The 20,670-nt window shown below is 38.4% G+C and overlaps 2 protein-coding genes and 1 pseudogene across 2 annotated transcripts in view; 2 read left to right on the top strand and 1 right to left on the bottom strand.

Moving 5' to 3' along the window:
• Nucleotides 1-20,670, bottom strand: part of TMEM69 (transmembrane protein 69) — a 197,134-nt gene that overhangs the window by 6,967 nt on the left and 169,497 nt on the right. The gene's annotated exons all lie outside the window — the stretch shown is intronic.
• The window catches only part of GPBP1L1 (GC-rich promoter binding protein 1 like 1), a 51,240-nt gene that overhangs the window by 707 nt on the left and 29,863 nt on the right, over nt 1-20,670 (top strand). The window lies entirely within an intron of this gene.
• LOC138389486 (small ribosomal subunit protein mS23 pseudogene) lies at nt 17,115-17,574 on the top strand (annotated as a pseudogene).

The following is a 20,670-nucleotide window of genomic DNA, read 5'->3' as shown; positions in this document are numbered from 1 at the left end:
GAGTATTGTTTTTTTCTGTTTTAAATCTACTTCTCCCCAACCTGTGAAATTCAAAAGAAAGGCTGAATCTAAAATGGCTGTAACTTGGGGAAGTGCACTGCTCTTCGGTAACTTAAATACGTTAACGTCTTAAAATTTTAGTCCTTTCCCCTGTGGGGGCATTAACTGAATCTTTTGGTCTTTTTGCTATTGTTGTCTTATCTTTAACACTCCTTTTGTTGGGTAAAAACAAAGGTGAGGCTCACAAAGTTTGCTTACTCCCAAAAGTTTACATAAGTATGGGTGGGGTGCGGATTTTTGGGGGGGCAGGGCAGTTGCTTATAGTTTTGAAATTGTACTGTGGTGTCAGTTCTGTCTGCCAACTTTGTGCTCTGAGGTTGGCTTGTCATATTTGTTGAAATACTTGTTTTTAACTTTGATAAAACACGGAAAACACGGAGTTAATGGTGATTTATAGTGTAGTATATTAACTAGTCACGTTCCTGTGTTAACCCTCTTCCAAAAGTAAAGTGATTAGTAGTCCTCAATAGACTTAAATTTGTAATTTGGTCGACTGCTGATCTTTTCCAAGGTCTTCGATATCTAATATTTGAAAGGAAAATAGAGTGCTTTTAAGTTTGGGACATTCGCTAGAACAGTGTAAGACATTTTAACGGGTGAAAACCTACATTCGGTGAGGAGCGCCTGATCGTTGTGCCCTTTTAAACAAAAGGCTGTCTTAATCAATTTTTTGAAGCCAGTGAATCCAGAAGCTTTAACTGTTAAACAAAAAGCATAAATTAGAAACGAAAAACAGTAAATTTCAGTGTTTGGAAAGGTGCTTGGGTTTCATATTGTGATCTGTTTAAACGATAAAATAGTGAAATGCTACTTGTGAATGAGAACTTTGAAATGAATAATAAACTGTCATTTTTCCTAGGGAGTCAGTTTGCATGTACCTTCCTACATTTTTTTCAAACACAAAAGTCTATGTTTGTCAATTCTCGTAGGGATTTTTTGTTCTTAAATTATTTTGGTGGTTTTACAGGAAAAACATTTGAAGTTTCTAATTGGAATTACAAGGTAACTGTGTTTTGTCATTGTTGACTACTGGACTTGAGTGAGACCTTACTCGTAACTTAATTCCATTTTTTTTTTTTTGGAGGGGGTACTCAAAGCACTTTTGTATGTGCTGAAATAAACATTCTTTCAATCGATTCTGGATGGTGTCTTATCAGAGCTCTTGAAATTTGAGGGGTAAATGTTGGGGAGCCTTCTTTATTTTGAGTGAATTCAGTTTACCATATTTCTCATCGGTGGCTGTTTGAAAGCTTAGCTGAGGAGGGCACATTCAACTATTTTAATAAGTTTGGAATGATAAGAAATCTGGGGTACATTTGTGCATAAAATTGTTTTTCCTTTTTTGCATGGCCAATCTTTGTATATAATTCATTTTTAATGCTCACTTAAAACACAATTGTGAATCATACTTGAGCAGATTGCTTATCTTTGTTTTATGGTTATAATTCTAATGTGCCAGGGACTGTTGCTTAAAGTGCTTTATATTTATTATTTACTTCTGTGACTAGATATTGTTTTATCTCCCATTTTATTGTTGAGGAAAATAAGTCCAGAGACTTACTCAGCTACTAGGTAACAGAGCCTATATTCAAATTTAGGTGATCTATTGTGCTTAACTGTTAAGTTTGCTGTCTTTTTAAACATAAGAGTAAGACTATTGGTCTAAAGATGAAAGGCACAAAAGACTTTCAAGGGATCCCAACTAAAAAAAGTAGTTGATGAAAAAAGCAAATTTTGGTGTATTTACAGTTTTTTAGATAGATGAGGGGGAAAATCTAGGTGGTGGAGAGATAATATGTTACTTCAAAAGTGGCTGTAGTTGCTATTGTCTGGAATTTAACATGTGGTTTTGCTATTGGAGACTTCACTGCCCAAGGTACTTCTAAATCAGACCCTGATTGCTCTTTCCCACTGAAATCTACCCAAAACAAAACTGCCTACAATCAGACTTGAACAATAGGTCAGTAAGAGGAACTGAACTTCTTTTGTCCACAGGTATACCTTAGCTAATGAGGTAGATACATTCCTAAGGTTATTATGTAAATTGAATTTTTATAGGTGATTTCAAATATACTAGGCAAATATTTACAGGAGCCTGTTTTCCTTTACTAAAGTAAATAATCAGCCTTTACTTGATCTGTTCAACCAATTATTTTTCATCTTTCAGGCCAAACAGCTCAATAATTCATTTTTTTGAGAAGCACTGAAGGCTGTACTGTAGTTCCACTTTCAGTGTACTAGAGGCTGGGAATATCTGGATGATCATAAAACATTATTCCTACCACCAGAGAACTTTACAGTTTAATAGATAAGCACAAAAGTACTCACAGAATAACAACATAGAAAGCCTTTTTTTAAAAAGGAGTTGATTTTAACATACTCCTTAAGTTCACCTTCCCTTTGTAAGATAAAACTCCTTTCCTTTTGTTAACCAGACTTCAGGCTAGAGAATTACCAGCATGAATATGTTTTAGTACTGTTTTTCTGAGCAGTAGGTTTGTGTGGAATAAGAAATTTTTTTTCCAGGAAAGTCTTATTCTTTTAAGTTTGGCTATATTTACATTTAGCTTCCAAACTCTATTTCTGCTTATTATAAGTTTAAATTTTCAGTATATAAAAAAATTCTTACCTGAATTATTGCTGTGCTTAAAGTTCATAAGTATGTAGAAAAGTTGATTAGGGGGATGCTTTGGTTAATTAAAAGGTAGAGCTATTTCAGTTTTTGTGCTAGTTGTAAATTGCTTTTTAATTAGTCTTACCAGTTATGACAGAAAGGGGAATGGGAACCATTTATTGTGGGCTTCATAAGCTAGATGCTGTAATACAGTCCAATATATAATGTCATTATTCCTTACTATACTTGTTTAAAATAGGTGTCAGCCCTTCTACAAGTGAGTTTATACAGAGGTTCCAAGAAGTTAAGTAATTTGGGTGATATAATGTCTGATCATACTAAGCTCTTCATGACTGTTAAATGAAATTATGTTTAATGAACATCCTCTTACACACTAAACCAGCAAAATTCTGTGAAATCTGAACAGATTTGTTGCACATGGAGTGGTGTTTTTTTTTCTTAGATACTATTCTGTTGACTTTTCTAAGTTATTTGACTCAGGATCTGGGTCCCACACACTGCAATTGGCTGACATTCTTTTAAGCCTCTTTTATTTTGTGTGTTTCTCAGATTTTTTTCCTTGTACTTTGTTAAGAAAACCAGGTCATTTGTTCTGCAGAGTTTCCTACATTCTAGATTTTCCTGATTGCCTGTGAATTGCTAGTTGGATATAGAGGCTTAGAGATTTGATTTTGAGGGTAGGGAGGAGTGAGAAAACTAACTTAATAGGTGATTCTGTGTATTTGGGGATTTTTATTTTCTATTGTTCAGTAATTCTCATATCATTTTCTTGCACTCTCCCTTTGAGCAACAGAGTAATTTTATGCATTATTTATCCTCCTTTAATATGCTCTGTAAAGTGAAGTGTTTGGTTTGCTTTGGTGCCCGATTCAGTTTTAACTTTTCCAGGTAGTTTCTTGTCTTTTTTTTTCTACTTGTGTATTTATTCTATTATAAAACTGAGCTAAGTATGATAAGTTTCCAGTGTTTTTTATTTCCTGGTTTTGGTTACTGATTAATAGCTTTCTCAGCCTATTCAGTCTGAAAATATTTCTTTTCAAAAGTGGATTTTTTTTCCCCTTATTTTTCACCCTCGAACTATTAGGAATTTTATTCTTTTTTTTTTTTTTTTCTTTGAGACAGAGTCTCTGTTGCCCCGGCACTCTAGCCGTGGCGTCAGCCTAGCTCACAGCAACCTCAAACTCCTGGGCTCAAGCGATCCTCCTGCCTTAGCCTCCCGAGTAGCTGGGACTACAGGCATGTGCCACCATGCCGGGCCAATTTTTTTATATGTATATATATATTTTTAGTTGTCCAGCTAATTTCTTTCTATTTTTTTTAGTAGAGATGGGGTCACGCTCTTGCTCAGGCTGGTCTCGAACTCCTGAGCTCAAACTATCTGCCCGCCTCGGCCTCCCAGAGTGCTAGGATTATAGGCGTGAGCCACTGCACCCAGCCAGGCATTTTATTCTTAACACTTATTGGGGTGCTCATTATAGGCTAGGCACTGTTCTTTTTCCTCCCCTTAGGGAAAAACATCCAGGCATGATTCTTAACACTTCACATATATTCATTCATTTAATCATCAGTAATTCAACTATCTCCAAATTACTAATAGGGATTTGAAGCAAAAGGGGGTGAAATGACTTGTCCAAGGTCACACAGCTGGTATGTGGCAGAGCCAATGAGGTCCAGAGTCTGCTTTTTAACTTAAAAGTAACATTTGGATTGGAAGTAAAGCTTATTCTTAAGATTTTTAGAAAGGCTTGTAAGTAAAAGGAACTTAAACAGCAACAATAAAAAGTCTCATGATATAGTAGGTACTACTATTAAATCAATTATTAAAAACCATAGTTTTTAAAACTCACAAATAGCCTATTTACTTACATTCATAGGGAATTAGAGCCTTTCAGTGCAGGCGAAACTATTGGATAAAAATTATCTTTACTGAATGCCTTATTTGTTTGTGGTATTGGGTTAGTGACTTTTGGAGCAATGCCATAAAAACATTTTTGCTGGTTTTACAACTTTATGGTTTCAGGTACTTGCATAAATCTAATCCATTTAGTTACCTGAATCTTACAGCCAGAATTTAATGTATCATATTGCATCAGGTAATAAATGTGCTTGTGTTTGTTTTGTGTTAGGTAGCCTGGACTCTGATAGGATTATATCTTGGTCTTATTTTAGCATACTGTTTTTATTCCGAAGGCTGTGGGGGTTTTTTTGTTTGTTTGTTTGTTTTTTTCCCCCCAACCGGGGGAGTGAGGAGGGGAGTTTGGTTTACCTTTTTTTTTTGAAACAAAGTCTCACTCTTTCAGAGTCCGGGCGCGGTGGCTCACGCCTGTAATCCTAGCACTCTGGGAGGCCGAGGCAGGTGGATTGCTTGAGGTCAGGAGTTCGAGACCAGCCTGAGCAAGAGCGAGACCCCGTCTCTACTAAAAATAGAAAGAAATTAGCTGGCCAACTAAAATATATATAGAAAAAATTAGCCGGGCATGGTGGCGCATGCCTGTAGTCCCAGCTACTCGGGAGGCTGAGGCAGTAGGATTGCTTAAGCCCAGGAGTTTGAGGTTGCTGTGAGCTAGGCTGACACCCCGGCACTCACTCTAGCCAGGGCAACAAAGCGACACTCTGTCTCAAAAAAAAAAAAAGTCTCACTCTTTCACCCTGGGTAGAGTGCAGTGGCATCATCATAGCTCGCTGCAGCCTCCAACTCCTGGGCCCAAGCGATCCTCCTGCCTCAGCCTCTTGAATAGCTGGGACTACAGGTGTTTGCCATGATACCCGGCTAATTTTTCTATTTTTGGTAGAGACAGGATCTCACTCTTGCTCAGGCTGGTCTCAAAATTCCTGACCTCAAGCAGTCCTCTAGCCTCCGCCTCCCAGAGTGCTAGGATTATAGGCGTGAGCCACCATGCCACGGGCTTGGAACGTTGTGATTTAAGTAAATTCAGTTTCTATTAGTTGTGAGATAGTGAGTGTTTAGGTTTGGTTGCAGTGAGTGCTTGTGACCTTTCTTTTTTGTTTTGTTTTATTTTTGTTTTTTTAGACAGGGTCTGGCTTTGTAGCCCATGCAGTGGTATCATCATATAGCTCACTACAACTTGAGGCTCAGGTGATCCTGCTGCCTCAGCCTCCTCAGTAGTTGGGAGTACAGGAATGCACCACCACACCCAGCTAATGTTTCTTTCTATGTTTTTGTAGATGGGATCTTTCTGTATTACTCAGGCAATGATTCTCCCACCCCAGTCTTCCACAGTGCTGGATTACAGGCCTGAGCCACCATGCTGGCCAGCTTGTGACCTTAAGTAACACAGTTTTGGAAAGAAGATTACCTGAGAAATCATAGATACAGATATTACTCTTTAAAATTTTCATACTTTGTGAAATTACTTTGTAGGAAATTTTTGGGGGGAACAATGAAGCAGAAGAAGGCACAGTGATAGACTTTGTTACTAATGGCAAGACTAGCAGGATTCCTGTGTTGGACATTCTAATGGGATGTTAAAATGATCCTTGGAAGCCTGGTGTGGTGGCTCAGGCCTTTAATCCTAGCACTCTGGGAGACGGAGGCCGGAGGATTGCTTGAGGTCAGGAATTTGAGACCAGCCTGAGCAAGAGTGAGACCCCATCTCTACTAAAAATAGAAAAATTAGCCAGGCATGGTGGCACATGCCTGTAGTCCTAGCTACTTGGAAAGCTGAGGCAGGAGGATTGCTTGAGCCCAGGAGTTTGAGGTTGCAGTCAGCTGCGATGACGCCACTGTACACTCTACCCAAGGCAAAAGAGTGCAACTCTGTCTCAAAAAATAATAAATAAATAAAAATAAAATGATTCTTTGTTGTTTCTTTTGTCTGTTTACCATTTAAACCCCCTTCCAGTATTACCATTTTGTGAATTTTAGCAGAAGAGGGTGCTGGAAAAGTTGGCTGCACACATTCATGTACCATATAGATACGCTTTCTGTCCTGGAGCCCTGGCAGCTAGAGCAGGGTGGTGTGACCCAAGCTGTGCCAATCAGATGCACTTGACTGGGGACTTGCACCTGAACTGAGATATGCAAAGAAGCAAGGACAGTTTGGAATTCATTCCAGTGGCTGTTGGTGGTGGCAGTGCTAGCTGGGGCAGTTTCCTAAGCAGGCTCTTCCTGTGGCATGACCTTGGCAGTGGTTTTGACTGCTTAGCTTCCTTTGGTTTTTGCACATTTGCCAAGTCAGGGAGCCTCTCATTCATTTTCTGAACTCCCAGTGTTCTGATAAATTCCTTTTCTGTTAGGCTACCTAAATATGGTTTTTTTTTTTTTTTCAACCAAGGACTCCGATTTATGCAATTTGCTAATATAATTCCTAGGGGGGTTTATTTTTTACTGCTCCTATTTAGGGGAGTTTCCTAACTCACGAAATGAAAAACTTCCATGAACATCTTTTTTATAGACCAATCTTAGACAAGAACTTTCCCTTTTATGCACCCCCAGTTCTTAAAACCAGTAGTTCTCAACCTTTTAAAATTTATCTGGAGTATGGTCTGGGCATTAGTGGTTTATTAACATTTCCCTTATGATTCTTTCTTTAATAATCTTTTTATAATTACAAAAGTAGGCCAGGTGCAGTGGCTCAAGCCTGTAATCCATTTTGGGAGGCTGAAGTGGGAAGATTGCATAAGGTCAGGAATTCGAGACCAGCCTGGTCAACATAGTGAGACTGTCTCTACAAAAAGTTGGTTTGTTTTTGTTTTTTATTTTTGTTGTTGTTTTGTTTTGTTTTTGAGATAAAGTCTCATTCTGGCTGGAGTGCAATGCTACGATCATAGCTCACTGCAACCTCAAACTCCTGGGCTGGAGCAATCCTCTTGCCTCAAGCCTCCCAAGTAGCTGGGACTACATGTATGCACCACAACGCCCTGCTAATTTTTCTATTTTTTGTAGAGATAGGGTCTTGCTCAGGCTGATCTAGAACTCCTGAACTCCTGGCCTGAAGCGATCCTCCTGCCTCGACCTCCCAAAGTGCTGGAATTATAGGCGTGAGCTGCTGTGCCTGGTCTACAAAAAGTTTTTTTTTAAATTAGCCAGGTATGATGGTGCTCACCTGTAGTCCCAGCTATGTGGAGGCTGAGGCAGGAGGATGGCTTGAGCCTAGAAGTTCAGGGTTATAGTGAGCTGTGATTGTGCCACTGCACTCCAGCCTGGGTGACAGAGCAAGACCTTGACTCTTAAAAAAAAAAAAAAAAAAAGCGAGGCCGGGCACGGTGGCTCACGCCTGTAATCCTAGCACTCTGGGAGGCCGAGGCGGTGGATCGCTCAAGGTCAGGAATTCGAGACCAGCCTGAGCAAGAGCGAGACCCCGTCTCTACTAAAAATAGAAAGAAATTATCTGGCCAACTAAAATATATATAGAAAAAAAAATTAGCCGGGCATGGTGGCGCATGCCTGTAGTCCCAGCTACTCGGGTGGCTGAGGCAGTAGGATCGCTTAAGCCCAGGAGTTTGAGGTTGCTGTGAGCTAGGCTGATGCCACGGCACTCACTCTAGCCCGGGCAACAAAGCAAGACTCTGTCTCAAAAAAACCAAAACAAAACAAAAAAAAAACAGTGTGTGTATAACAAAATATTAGAATATATAGATATACAAAAATAAAACTTGGACGTTCCTGTCACATAAAAATTATTACTGTTAACAACTTAGTGCGTTTTTTTCCCAGATCATTATCAAAGCATATATATCTAAGTTTCTATTCTTATTTTACTAAAATGAGATCAACTTGCTTTTTTTAGTTGGTGATGCCCACTTTCTGTGTAAGTAAATGTTCATTTCCTTTAATGCCCAAGTATTATTCAAATTTCCCCACCTGATCCAAAAAATGTTCATTACAGCCAGCCAAACCATTATCTGGACCTTGTTGCATATAAGTTTAATTTTCCTGTATCTCTTCAATGTAGTCTAGCCCTTATTTTTCAATGACATTGATTTTGAGATTGTCGCTTATCCCAAAAATGGTTTTGTACAATTGCATCCTTGTGGTATCATTTAGCTTGTCCCTTTTTTTAATTCCTGTATTTTTCTGTAAAGTTTACAGCTAAAAGTGTGATGGATTCACATGTGGACATTTTTGGCTAGAATAGCATAGCTATTCCTCATTTTTTACCATACTATAAAACACATAGTAATGCTAAAATTGATTCTGGTTAAGGTGACGGGAATCTACCTATTTGTATATTAAACAATCAGTCTTCCCCCTTGAAACAAGAAACTAATTTGCATGGTGTTAACCTTGGTACAAAAAATGTTTCCTAGTCCCTTGTCAATCATGGGTCTTAAAATTTTTTTTGAACAGCTATGATTTTGAGCTATAATTTATGTAACAAAATTCACTGACTTAAAGTATACAATTTGCCAGCCTGAGCAACATAGGGAGACTATATCTCTACAAAAAAAAAAAAAAAATTTTTAAATTAGTGCACCTGTAGTCTCAGCTACTTGGGAGGCTAAGGCAGGAGGATCACTTGAGCTTAGGAATTTGAGGTTGTGGTGAGCTGTGATGATGCCGTTACACTGTAGCCCAGGCAACAGCAAGATCTTGTCTCAAAAAAAAAGTATAATTCAGTGGGTTTTAGTATATTAAGAGTTGTGCAACCATTGCCACTAATTTTATAACATTTTCACCACTCCAAAGAGAAACCCCATAACGATTAGCAGTTACCTTCCTCCTCCCCCCATTCCTCTCTAGCTGTAGGCAACCACTAATCTACTTTCTGTCCCTTTGGATTTGCCTATAAATAGAATATAATATGTGGTCTTTTGTGTCTGGCTTCTTTCATGTTGTATAACATTTTCAAGGTTCATCCATGTTATGGTATGTATCAATATTTTCTTGTGGTCATGTAAGATTAGGACTGGTGGGTCTTAGAGGTTTCACCACTTCAGCTTGTTTTTTGCCAAACTATTTTCCAAAGTGATTGGGTGCCAGTTTACACCCCCACCAGCAATGTATGAGAATTCTTTGTTTGCTCCTGATCTTCATCAACATTTGATAGTGTCCATATTTTTTTTGGCAGTTTGGTAGTTGTGTAATAGTATCTCGTGATTTGATTCAGGTTTTAAAACTATGAATTAGTGAATAATTCAAGGTATTGTTTTATGTTGTGCTTTCTTTATTATTTCAGAGCACTGCAGGTGAATCCTCTTGAGCATCTCTTATGGGCATCACCTTGAATTAGTAAATAATTCAAGGTAATGTTTAATGTGCTTTATTATTTCATAGCACTGCACATGAATTCTCTCAAGCACCTCTTATGGGTAATATAGTAAATATCCAGAATTATTTTTGGCAGAAATACCATCATTGTCATTGAGTTTGTAGTAGAAATTGAAATTTTTTTTGTTTATTGGGCTCCAGTTATATAGTAGCAGAAGTCACATGCCAATATTAATAACCATGGTATTAAGTATTTTCTTAATAGACAAAAATGCTGTAGTGGAAAAAAATCTTAAGGTATTCACTCAGAGACATGCTCCAATTTCATGTCCTTCAGAATTTCTTAAAGAGGAATTTATCTCTTCTGGAGTTAAGTAGTACTAAGGTAGAAAATGGCTTTGGGCTGTTTCCTGTACTGAAAAATCAACATGAGAAGTAAACAAGGCACCAATAACCCTTGAGCTCTCTTTCTTGAAGATTTAGGAGAGAACTTTAAAGACAGTTAGGAAGTGAACATAGACTACTTTAGGGTTACATAGTCCTCTGGAGGAAGTGAAAGTGGTAGGCATTTAAACCTATGTAGCTTTCTTTTCAAATCATGAGATTTTGAAAGGAGATATTAGGGCTAGCATATCTGAAGGTACACAGATTATAGTTTTAGGATCTGCATCTAAGGAATAGGAATGTTCAGGGACAGCTCCTTTAAGAACAGTACAATGAAGGCGATACTAATTGACGGAATTGTCAGTATCTCCTAAAAAAGTGATCATTTATTGGGCACCCAGTATAGACCCTGTCTGTAAGAAGAGATTATCCTTTTCACTATTAAGCCCTAACAAGTGTGTCCCATTTGTAAGGGAGATAAATATGTAACAATGTAATGTATTGTGATGAGTGCTTAGAAGAGTTTGTGCATGCTGTAATGCTCCATGAAGCAAAAATTTAAGTCACCCACTTAGAGACCTGAAGCCTTCAAAATGAATGAAATGGTGAAAAGTATAGAGAAACAAGAAGATCTGCATGGAAACATTAAAGGAACTATAAGAGAAAGGAAAAATGTCAGAAAGGAAGTGTAGGTGCTTCTTGATTTATGTCTCAATAAACCCATCGTAATTTGAAAATGCATTTAGGCCGGGCGCGGTGGCTCACGCCTGTAATCCTAGCACTCTGGGAGGCCGAGGTGGGCGGATCGTTTGAGCTCAGGAGTTCGAGACCCCACCTCTACTAAAAATAGAAAGAAATTATATGGACAGCTAAAAATATATATATAGAAAAAATTAGCCGGGCATGGTGGCGCATGCCTGTAGTCCCAGCTACTTGGGAGGCTGAGACAGGAGGATCGCTTGAGCTCAGGAGTTTGAGGTTGCTGTGAGCTAGGCTGACGCCACGGCACTCACTCTAGCCTGGGCAACAGAGTGAGACTCTGTCTCAAAAAAAAAAAAAAAAAAAGAAAAGAAAATGCATTTAATATACCTAACCTACCAAACATCATAGGTTAGCCTAGCCTCCCTTAAATGTGCTCAGACCACCTACATTAGCTTACAGTTGGGCAAAATCTTAAATTGAACCATCAGAGGTTGAGGACTGTCTGTAATCACGGGGCAGGGAGAAGACCAGGATATCTTAATGCAGGAGTTGCTCCTCATTCTGCTCCCTGACAGATTTCACCAGCCCTTTGTGAATATTATCAATGCAGGATTGCTAATTTTTCTTCTTTTTTAAGATGAGTTGTCCTTTTCCCTGAGATTTGTCTTTCTTTTATGCCATATTGCCCTTTCTTTTATGAAATAATGATATTAGGCTGAGCACAGTGGCTCATGCCTGTAATCCTAGCACTCTGGGACAGCACTCAGGGCAGCAGAGTGAGACTCTGTCTCAAAAAAAATAAATAATAAAAAAAAGAATGATATGAATATTTATTTTTTTTGAGACAGAGTCTCAGTCTGTCACCCAGTTAGAGTGCAGTGGCATCATCATAGCCCACTGCAACCTCCAACTCCTGGACTCAAGCAATCCTCCTACTCCAGCCTCCTGAGTAGCTAGAACTACAGGTGTGCGCCACTGCCCCTGGCTAATTTTTCTACTTTTTGTAGAAATAGGGTCTTGTTCTTGGTCAGTCTGGTCTGGAACTCCTGACCTCAAGCTATCCTCCTGCCTCTGCCTCCCAAAGTGCTAGGATTAAAGGCATGAGCCACTGTGCCTAGCCTAAATTTTTTTTATGTTCTACTTATCCAGATAAAATTGGCAATCTTGCGTCAGCCCTCAAAACATTTTTTGGAATTTTTATAGCTTGATGCAATCCAAGTTTGAGAACTGCTGGTCTAATGATATAATGTCATGGAAACCAGGAAAAGGGATTTTAAGATGAGTTTGGCCCAGAAACATGTAAACAGTGTAAGCTATTGAGGTTGGTGATTCGCAAGTCATTGACTTTTGAGAGTGTGTTGCTTAGGGTTTTCTGTTATGTAAAACAAATGTTTAAAAGCATGGTTGTGTTTCTTCAGCCATAATCAGCTTCATGGATGGTGAGTAAAGTAAGCAGAAATTAGACTTTTGCTGAGATAAGAGTTTTGGGAATTGGGTACAGGTCAGTGAGAAGAGCAGAATTGAGGCAGTTATAATGATGGACTAGGTTTTTTTTTTAACATTAACTTTTTTATGGTCAATGGGTTTCTAAATTTTTTTATTTTTAATTATGGGTACATTAATAATTGTATATCTTTATATAGGGTACATGTGATGTTTTGATACAGGAATACAATGTAAATTATTAATGCAATAAGAGCTTTGAAGCTCTTACTGCATTAGTTCCCAGGTATTCTGCTTTTCCACCTGTTATTGTAAATGAAGTATACATGAGCCTGTTGAAGACTAGTCTCAGCATCAGATCCCACGCCTCTGAATTGCTCAAAGGTATTGTTTCAGCAGTTTTCTGTATCATCAACTGCATCAAGTTTTTCTTCTTTACTGGGTCATTTCTATCAGTGCACCAAAAAGCTTCTTTTGACCACACATTCTCTTCTAGCCACATGTTCCATTTCTTTGTTCTGTAGCAACACTGCTCAAAGGGTTGTCTACACTCTCAGTCTCCAATTCCTTCCCTCTTGAATCCATTTGAATTCAGGCTTTTACCAGACCCCCTATCCAAAATGGTCACTGACGCTTCCATGTTACTAAATCAATGGTCAAGTCTTAGCTTTTCATTTCATTTAATAACATTTGATACAGCTGTTATGCCTGTTGTCACCTTTTTTTTTTTTTTTTTTTTTGAGATGGAGTCTCACTCTGTCACCTGGGCTAGAGTGCCGTGGCATCAGCCTAGCTCACATCAATGTCAAAGTCCTGGGCTCAAGCGATCCTCTTGCCTCAGCCTCCTGAGTAGCTGGGACTAGAGGCTCGTGCTACCACACTCAACTAATTTTTTTTTCTATTTTTAGTAGAGACGGGGTCTTCCTCTTGCTCAGGCTGGTCTCAAACTCCTGACCTCAAGTAACCCTCCTGCCTTGGCTAGGATTATAGGCGTGAGCCACCATGCCTGGCCAAGAATAGGCATTTCACAAAAAGGAGACAAAAAGACCTGAGAAATAGATTAAAAGATGGAAATGAAGATCACACACAATAGGTGACCATTTTATACTGAGCAGCAGAGCAAAAAATAACCTCCAGTCTGGCAATGTGTAGCTTTGTTGAGGGTGTGGAGCAGATGGAACTCTTAAAATACTGCTGTTGATGGTGTAAACTGGTTAGACCTGGTAGGAAAGTAATAATGGCATTACCTTGTGAAGTTGAAGACGTATTACCCTTTTAGTTGCTAGTCCCTTCAATTATTTATACACTCACATTCAGCAAATATTATCTACTGTGTGCTTGGGATCACGGAGAAACAGCTAAAATAAGTGACTGGTGCTATGGGAAAATGTTACTCAAATAAAAACAGTTCAATATTGGGCTAACTTATGTTTTTCACTTGTATGGATATAAGTTCTAAGAACGCTATATACTGTTCGTTCTATCAGTACCACTCAATTCTTCCAATCCTTTTAGAGTTATTTACCAAAAATTACTTCACAATCCATCATCAAAAACTATTTTTAATGATCTCTTAGCTGAGAATGAGGTTAGGTCCTTTTTCTATATTGTGGAATACACAGATTGTAAACTACCTGATTGATTTATGAAATGATGTGTTAGTCATAACTTTCTCAGTTTCTAGGGTGTATACCCAAAAGCCTTTACCAAAGAAGACTTTCAAATGACTAGATTATATCTATTATTTTACTTAAAGGCACTTTGTTCATGGAGCCAAAATTAAACAAGAATGGTCAGAAGTCGGACACTGGATTTTTAGATATTTCCATAGGCGATTAAAAGAATGGTCTCTGTTTTAGAGGCAAACTTAAAGGATGTTACAGATAGAAAGACAACACTTTGAAATTATTTTATGCTAGAATGAGAATTTCATTTGGTGGTTGAAGATGTGCTTAAAATTAGGTTTTTGACAGAATTAAAATGGCATATCAACAAGAGGGAGAAATTATTCGAATTGAATGAAGTTTTTTGTTTTCAAGTTTAGGGCATTACATTCTAGATTTCATTTCAGGAACATTTGTGCTACCTAATATGTAGATACGGGTGTTCTGTTTTTAAGAGTGCAATTTAATTTACTTTGCTAGAAATTTTATAAAACAATTCATAAATATTCCCATAGTATTTTGAAGATTATAAATCTGTGTTCACATTTCAGTGCAAATCTTTTCACTGTCATTCATTAACCACTTGCTGCAAATTTATTCTTTCCTATCATACATTAATTTAGTGGGAATATTTTAGAATTGGAAGGACATCGGTCTTCATTAGAGCTGTGAGGGGGAAGTAATTTTATACAGGTTGAATAATAAATGGGGGGGTCAGGAAGTGAAGACAAATAAGGATACACTCTTCTGTGTAGAACTTTTGTAAAAACTGGAGGGAAAAGAACAAAATATCTAGAGGAAAATATAGGCTCTAGGAAATGGGGTTGTTTTAAGTTGGAGAATTGGGTATTTTGTTGTTGTTGTTGTTGCTACTTGGGTAGAACCAGAGGTTGAAGTTGCCAGAAAGAGTAATTGGTAACACTACTGGACTCTGGAGAAAATGAATGGTTGAAGCCAGGAGCACAGGTAGAGAAAATTGAGATAAGGCCCTTGGTAGGGACGTGCTCACCTAACAGTATAAGCTTAATTATAACATAAAATTAGGTTATGTTGTGAAATGCCTAAGTAAGAGTGCCTGATATATATAAGGTTCCCAGTAAGTCAGAGGTTTTGAAGAGGTAAAATATTTGACAAATATTTATGAGTGAGTGGCTGGATCAAGTATTCAGATACGGGTAATTTGCAGGGCGGGAGCAAAAGCACTTAACATAATCTGAAAAAGAATGGGTGATGTAGAATATTGTTTATATGTAATATTGACTTTATACTGATAACTGCTTTATTATAATTTTTTAATTATGGGAAAATATATGTAAAATTTACCATTGTAACCATTTTAAAAACTGTACAATTCTGTGGCATGAAGTATATTCACAATGGTGTACAACCATCACCACTGTCTAGTACCAGAACTTTTTCATAACCCCAAACTGAATTCCCCTGTGTATTAAGCAGTCACACCCCGTTCCCTCTCCACCCAGCCCCTGGTAACCCTTGATCTATTCTCTGTCTGTGGAGTGGATATTTCATATAATTGAAATATCATACAATATGTAGTGTTTTATGTCTGGCTTCTTTCACTTAGTATAATGTTTTCATGATTCATCCATATTATAGTTCATAGCAGTATTTCTTTCCTTTTTCTCAGATATACACCTGGGAATAGAATTGTTAGGTCGTATGGTACTTCAGCATTTAACAAGTTATCCACAGCAGCTTCACCATTTTACATTTCCACCAACAATGTATGAAGGTTCTAATTTCCCTGTATCCTTGCTTTATTATAATTTGTAAAAATTCATCCATCAAACCTTTGAATCCTTACCGTATGCAAGGTACCATGCCTTGATTGATGCTATGTGTGTTTCAAAGAACAGCAAGGCAGCATACTTAGATGTGACAAGGTTTTGGCCTACTGGGAGCTAAGATAAACATAACTATCATGGAAAAAGTAAATGTTAGTGGCCTAACACTTAGTGGCACAATTAAAGTACTTTGAGGATTTCAGAGGAGATTACTACTACATAGCGAATTAGAAGTGACTCTTTAGGCTAGCTTCTGATGGTGGAGGAAAGGTTTATTTCTTGTATCTTAGACTGAGGAATTTAAATCCTATTCTGTAGTTGGTGGGAAATCAGAAATTTCTGAGCCAGAATAGTGATATAACTTGATCTTGGGTTGAGGAACAGAGAATGGCAGCCAATAGGAGAGGCTGAGGCAGATGGTGGAAGAGAGACAGTGCCTAAGAAACTAGTTTCTTTTTCTTTTTTTTTTTGAGACAGAGTCTCACTCTGTTGCCCAGGCTAGAGTGAGTGCCGTGGCGTTAGCCTAGCTCACAGCAACCTCAAACTCCTGAGCTCAAGCGATCCTCCTGTCTCAGCCTCCCGAGTAGCTGGGACTACAGGCATGCACCACCATGCCCGGCTAATTTTTTTTTCTATATATATTTTTAGCTGTCCATATAATTTCTTTCTATTTTTAGTAGAGATGGGGTCTCGCTCTTGCTCAGGTTGGTCTCGAACTTCTGAGCTCAAACAATCCGCCCACCTCGGCCTCCCAGAGTGCTAGGATTACAGGCGTGAGCCACCGCGCCCGGCCAGAAACTAGTTTCTTAAATTGGAGAGTAATTGGACCGTGACGAGTGATAAATACAAATGAAAAAGAAGTAATGGAATAGACAGGACTTGGAAACTTTCATCTTTATATTCTCCCTAGATCTCATCTCTTCCCCTTACTTTAAACATTGTCTACCAAATAGTGACAATTAACCAAAATTCTATCTCTAGAACAGTCCTCTCCTTTGAGCTCCAGAGCACATACTTGACATGTCATATTTAAAATGTTCAAAAAAAGGATCTTGGTTTCCCCTCTAATCTAGTCTTTAATGTTTTTTTAAAAGTTCTAAGAGAGTTTTAAGTGATGTTTTCCTTCTCAAAATTTATCAGTAATAAACAGAAGCCCTTCAATTAGTCACTCTATAAAAATAACCACAACCCCAAAGGCATCACTGAAGAACTTTAGTTTAAAAATTTTGAGAGCACCCTGGCCACTGGCCATGGTGGGCAGCCACCTGGAAACCGTAGGAGCATCTGCTTGCAGCTGCAGGACCCGATTCGAGCTGGGGTGTTGAAGAAGTCCCTCTGGTATGACATACATAATGCCTTTCCCCTGCTGAAGCAGCCAGTCTTCCAAAGGCCCCACTTGCGTTGTGGCAAAGATAAAGCTCCTATCCAGGACATCTGGTACTGCAAGGATTGGATCAGAGGGAAATACTCTTCAGTGTATGGATCTGGTCAAAAAGCTTTTGCTGTGTTCAATCGAAGCTTCAAGTCTCACCTGTCAGCGGTTTCTGGAGAAATACACTGAACTACAGAAACTTGGAGAAACAGAAGAAGAGAAGTTATTTGTGGAAACAGGGAAGGCTTTATTGGCAAAAAATGTCATTTTAAGATGAGTAGGAGAAGCAAGGACTCAGCAGGAAGGTAGTCACATTTCCTGGAAATCTGAGCACATGAGCATCAAACCCCAAACTACGTTGGAAGGAAACAAGCCTCAGAAAGAAGTCGCACAGGACCAGCATTTGGCGGCACGTGAAGAACAAGCAAAAGGGCTCTCACCGGCCTGAAGATTGTATACTGTGTATACTGACATCCACACTGTACTTACTAGATGAATGTTGAGCTATTTTTAACAGTTAAACTGTGTAAATGTTTCTTAATCTCTAAGGCGTTATGTTTGCCTTCTCTTAGTTCTAATTTCTGGGTTGTCATAAAGCTCAGTATCATGATTTGAAAGAAGGAGTTATATGAACTTTTATGTTAGGACATAACTAAATAAAGAATTCCCTAGCTGCTTGTAAAGTAAATTTACTTTGAAATTGTAAATTACATGAGGAAACCTTTATAAAGATTGTTTGGGCCGGGCGCGGTGGCTCACACCTATAATCCTAGCACTCTGGGAGGCCGAGGCGGGTGGATCTCTCGAGGTCAGGAGTTCAAGACCAGCCTGAGCAAGAGCAAGACCCCATCTCTACTAAAAATAGAAAGAAATTATATGGAAAACTAAAAATATATACAGAAAAAATTAGCCGGGCATGGTGGCACATGCCTGTAGTCCCAGCTACTTGGGAGGCTAAGGCAGAAGGATCCCTTGAGCCCAGGAGTTTGAGGTTGCTGTGAGCTAGGCTGACGCCACAGCACTCTAGCCTGGGCAACAGAGTGAGACTCTGTCTCACACAAAAAAAAATTCAAACAAAAAGGAAGGTAGTGGGTGAGCAGTTGTTATGGGATATATAACAGCTATAGAACGATTATAACAGTAGCAAAGTATTGCCAGTTAGTATTCATTCTGCAATCACTGCCTCAATTGGGACTGTGCTACAGAAATTTGAGCTTGGGTATGTATTAATAAAAGACTGAAAAGGCAGTATGTGTCAGTTAGAAAACTGGAACGTGCCTAGTAGTACTTGAAAAGGGGAAATGGTTTATGTTGAAAATTGAAGCATTTTCCTTTGTGTCCTACCCTAACAAATGATTCATCTCCCTGCCTTGAACTTCAGGCTCTCTGTGGTTTCAGTCAGGATTCTTAAGACAAAAAGTACGCAACAAATAATTATATCTTTTCCATAAAGAAGCTTGATTTGATTGATGTTATTCCAGAAGAACTTATTATAAGGATAGTAAACATCTATTACTGGGAGTTAGAGGAATATACCTATATAAAAACAACTCTGAATTATAGTAAAGAAACAGTATTTATTCCCTATATCAATGAATGATACAATCATTTACCTAGTTACACAAGCTGGAAATCAAGAGTACGAGCCTGTGTTTCTCCTTTACCTTCTATATCCCATCAGTTGTCAAGTCGTGCCAGTTTTACTTCCTTCCAAATATTTGTGGACTGACTTCTTTTAATTTGTTTTATTAAAAGCTGGTCTTCCCCAGAGTGTGTCTTGCAATCAGTTCTGATAAAGGTCTCTAGACTGGACTACAGAACCAGTATTAAGGGATTATCCCTAACTACCTATTCTTTTTGCAGGCTGGCCCTGAACTCCAGGCCTGCGCCAGTGTGCAAACCAGCCCTGTCCCAGCTCATAACAAGGCACCCACTTGCTGTCCAAGAGAGGAAACTGTATGGGTAGAGATTCTACATCTGTTCTTCACCTGGGACTCTATAGAGGCAGAGTTTTTTTATTCACATTTAAGTATCCATGGGATATATAATAATATATTCAGGTCTATTCAAGCTTTCTATTCCTGGGCCAATTTTGCCATTTCATAGAAATATATCTAGTTTAAGATTTTTAAATTTATTAGCTTATAACTGTTTATATGGTTTTTTGCTCATGATGTTTCTTAATCTGTTTTATTTCCTCCTCCTCATCATGCTGTCTTTATTTGTATCTTTTTTCCTAAGCAGTTTTACCAGAGTTTTTCTCCAAGTAATCTTTTTACAAATTCTATTTTTTAATCATCTATATTTTTCTGACCTTTTCTTGCTTCTCTTTCTGTTTCTTTAGGTTTGCTTTATTGTTCTTTTCTCATCTTCTTGATAAAAATGCTTAGATTAATGTGATTTTAGTCTTCAAGAAAAGTGTTTTTAAAGCTCGTTTTCCATTAAGTATTGATCTAGCTGTTATATTGCAAATTTACTCAGTGTTGTCATTCTATTTAAGTGTTTTGAAATTTTCATTACCATTGCCCCCTTTTTCCCACAGTAAGAAATTATGGCTGCCATTTTTCCTCAGTATTTTTTGCTTTTTGATCAATTCTCAGTATATAACCAACTTCCAATTACTACCTCCTCCCTTAACTCCAGTTCCCTCCTCACTACGCCCAGGTTGCAACATCTGTGCAAGACAGCTTGCTATGTTGGAAGCCCTCAATCTGGTTGGCCTTGTCCCTCTGCCAGGATGCCCTCTTTACTCCACTCAGGCTCCCATAGTCTGCATTGAGCTGCCCCTCTTACTGGTACACTTTCCTTATGCAACTAAGCAGGTTCTGACACCCTGCACTGGGCTACTCCGTCCTCCCCCCGCACCCCCCTTTCCAATTCTACGACCCTCATGGATACCCTTCACATCCTGGCTAGGCAGAACACCCTGCTCTGGGCCTGTGCAGCTCAGCTCCCCCTCTGCTGCCCGTAGATTCTTAACCTTGCTTGACCTCACCTGATTACTTTTGAACAGAATTTATTTTTCAGGAAGGAGAGAGGGAGAGTGGGAACTGCGAGAGAAAGTCATTTTCTAATTTTGATACAGTGTGGTCAGAAAACATAGAAAGTTTTATTCTTTGGAACTAATTGAGGCTTCTTTTAACTAGTATATGGTCAATTTTTATGACTTTGTTCCGTGTGTGATCAAGGAATATATAGCCAGGGTGATACATATATTTCAACTTATAAATTACGTTTTTCAAATCTTTTTTTCTTTCAAATCTTTTACTTTTTATATGCTTGTTCTTAACTTTTTACATGCTTGTCCTGATAATACTCTTTTAATTATTTTAGAAATATATAAAAGTATAGATAATAAGTGAATAGTCTTGTGCCCATCACTCAACTTGAGAAATAATGCATTACAGATACAATTGAAGTCCTGTGGGACCTCT

The sequence above is a fragment of the Eulemur rufifrons genome, chromosome 8 (genome assembly GCF_041146395.1).
Source record: "Eulemur rufifrons isolate Redbay chromosome 8, OSU_ERuf_1, whole genome shotgun sequence".
Taxonomy (NCBI): domain Eukaryota; kingdom Metazoa; phylum Chordata; class Mammalia; order Primates; family Lemuridae; genus Eulemur; species Eulemur rufifrons.
The sequence above is the reverse complement of the archived record's forward strand: the minus strand, read 5'-3'. Positions and strand labels throughout refer to the sequence as shown.